Below are 3,090 nucleotides of genomic sequence, written 5' to 3' on the forward strand. Positions count from 1 at the left end.
CTGGCAGCTGTCTATGGGGGAGGCAGGCGGCCACTGTTGTTTGCTGGGCGTTGCAGCCCAGTGTCCAGGGTATGACCAGTGGAGAACGGAAGACTGTCCATAGGCGTTGTTGGCAAGGGAGGCCTCTCCACTGCGTGAAGGGAGAGGTGTTTGATGGCCTTTAGAACAAACCCCACAAATATGGGTATTGATGCAATGTCCCAGTGGGAGACTCTGCCCACCAAGCCCCCGTGCCCAGCCATGGCTGCCTGCACTCCCTGGGGAGCTGGTCGACGCACTACAAACACTACGCAAGTCCTTCGTGTAAGCCCCAGGAAGGTCAGGCACCCCTCAGAGCAGCTCTCCCTCCCCGCTCCCATCCTGCCTACATTCACCAATGCCCTGATTTTGGCTTCTATGTGGCTTTGGGCCCCTCACCTCCCTTCCCCACCGTGGGGCACAGGCTGCAGCGGGGCCATTGCTGCTCCCAGGTGGGAGGCCGGCGGGGAGGCCGGCGAGCAGGCCAGCCGCCAGAGCCGGGTTTGGCACGACTCGGGGCTAACGCAGCCCTGCTGAAAATGCCGGCTGTCAGGGTGTTCGTGGTGCAAAACAGCCGTGCAGCAGAGCCGCCACGCTTGAGTCCAAACCAGAGGGATTAAACCTTGAGCTGACTCAAAACGGCCGCAGTTGTAATGCAGCCTCTCTGGCCACAGGCATCGACCGCCCTTGACGTCTGGGTCTGCCTGGGACCTGCTGGCAGAGCAGGGGTTGCCTGGGCAGTCTGGGGGCAGTGAAGGATAATGCTGGGACATCCCAAAAGGGAGGCTTGGTATCCTGCTGGCCCGCACCTTGGAGGAGGGAAGGAGGGAGGGAAGGAGAGGGTCAGGACCATCAGCAGGCCAGCAGGGCTGACGTGGGGTTTCTCCAGGAGGAAGGTAAGCTCAGGCTGCGGGGCGTCACTGCACTGCCGCCAATACAAACGTATTTAGTGCTCACAGCCGCTTGAATTTTCCCTCCAGAAATATGGGCAGTCATTCCCTGACGAGAGGAAATAAGTGCCTGGGTCACAGCTTCACCTTGCAACTGCAAAGAGGGGCCGGCAGGGCAGCGGGCACATCCTGGGGGAGGAACGCCGGGCAGGCGGCTCCCTCCTCCGGCCCCATGCCATGGGAAGGGTGCAAGAAGGAGAAGCTGGTTTAGACATCAGGGCTGGTTTAGACATCGCTGTGTGCACAGGCTGGCCGATCAAGCGTTAAGGCAGCGTGTGGCGGCAGCCCATGGATGCCTGGAGGATGAAGAGCCGTGCACAAGTTGCAGCCAAGTCAGACTCCTCCTAGGGTTAAACTAAGAAAATGTAGGCTAAAGATCAGGAAGAGCTTCTTGGCAGGGAGATGCACTGAGGGGGTTCAGGAAAGTGGTGTGCAGACGAAGCAGCCGGCGTGGCTTACCGGGGCTCTTTGAACCCCACCACACGCCCATGGATGCCTGGAGGATGAAGAGCCGTGCACAAGTTGCAGCCAAGTCAGACTCCTCCTAGGGTTAAACTAAGAAAATGTAGGCTAAAGATCAGGAAGAGCTTCTTGGCAGGGAGATGCACTGAGGGGGTTCAGGAAAGTGGTGTGCAGACGAAGCAGCCGGCGTGGCTTACCGGGGCTCTTTGAACCCCACCACACAGTCAGCGCTGGCGTTACTTGGCTTTCAGGAGCTGTGCGAATACGTAAGGGTTTCAGCTTGTAGGAAAAATGAGCTTCTGCTCCTTGGGGGTGTAGAGAGAAACTTGGAAGTGTCTAGAAGTCTAACCTAAAAAAAAAAAACAGACGAGAAATCCTTTTTTTGTTCTTTATATAGTTCTTACACCCATCATGTGATTGTCTTCAGTAGTCTGAATCACAGTCGGTTTATCGTTCAGCATTGGCAGTAAGCAACCAAGGACTAAAAGCAAAGAATGACTTTCCCGGCGAGGCACACCATGTAGGAATCACACCGGGTTTCCCCTACAGTTATTTATCTGCAGAGCTCACGCAGAGGCAGCCTGGCTTCCTACGAGAGAGGGAGAGAGCCGCACACAGGCATGTCGAGAGAGTTTTAAGCTTCAAAGTGTCACTCCCCCGCAGAGGCTCTCCCACCGCCGCCGCGGCGTTGTGCCGTGCCGTGCCGTGCATGCCTCTTCCACTTCCTGCTGCAGAGCCAGTTCTGCCGCTTACCTGGGAGAGGCAGGGAGGGTGTCGTAAAAAGAGGAAAAAAAAAAGCCCAGCCAGCCTGAGGAAGGAGACCCAGGCACGCCAAGAGAGCGACGGGGTGCGCAGGAGGCACGCCAGCCCTCTCGTTTTCCTCGGTCAGCTCAGCGCGAGCCTCCCTCGCCCGCAAGGTAAGAAGTGTTAGAGATGCTGCCTTTCTCGGTCCCTGTTTGTAATTAGCTGTTGACCCACTTCTGGCTCTTGGTGGGTGTTTTTTCCCTCAAATTGTTGTCTCACTCCCTTTCCCCCCTCCTCTCGTGTAATGATAGCCTGAGTTTCACAGATGGTTACAACATGTTTCAGCCATTTCACTGCAGTTTTGTTGTTTTTTTTTTAAATCAGGAAGGGTTTGGGGTAAACACTGGGAACAGACACGCCTGGTGTCGAAATGTTGTCCTGCCTATTTACGTAGCTGCCTGGCAATGCCTAGCAGCCAGGCCTGATCCCGCTCCCGCCCTGCACGGCTGTGCAAGCTCAAGGTGGCTTGTTGGCCGATGGCCCTCTCCTTCTCTCCTCTCCTCTCCTCTCCTCTCCTCTCCTCTTTCCTCTCCTCTCCTCATCTTCTCGTGATTTTTAGTCTACTACCTTTCTGAAAATTTAATAATAAAAGTCTTCGCTGCTCAAGGCTGCGTAGGACAGGTCCACGGACCTGGCAAGGGAGAGGTGGCTGGAAAGCGTGAAGAAAACAGGATCGTAGACCCATTTGCACTATTCTCCATGGTGTTGGTATGGAAACAGTGGGAGTGAGCTGGTAGTATTTAATTAGAATAAAATCAGCCATATAAAACCCACTCCCATTTCACACAGTAACTGATTGTTTCAGGACGTGGGTTTTGTAGGGCTGGCGTTGGCTGGACAATGAGAACAGCAGATC

This window comes from Fulmarus glacialis, unplaced genomic scaffold (assembly GCF_000690835.1).
Source record: "Fulmarus glacialis isolate BGI_N327 unplaced genomic scaffold, ASM69083v1 scaffold40514, whole genome shotgun sequence".
NCBI lineage: Eukaryota > Metazoa > Chordata > Aves > Procellariiformes > Procellariidae > Fulmarus > Fulmarus glacialis.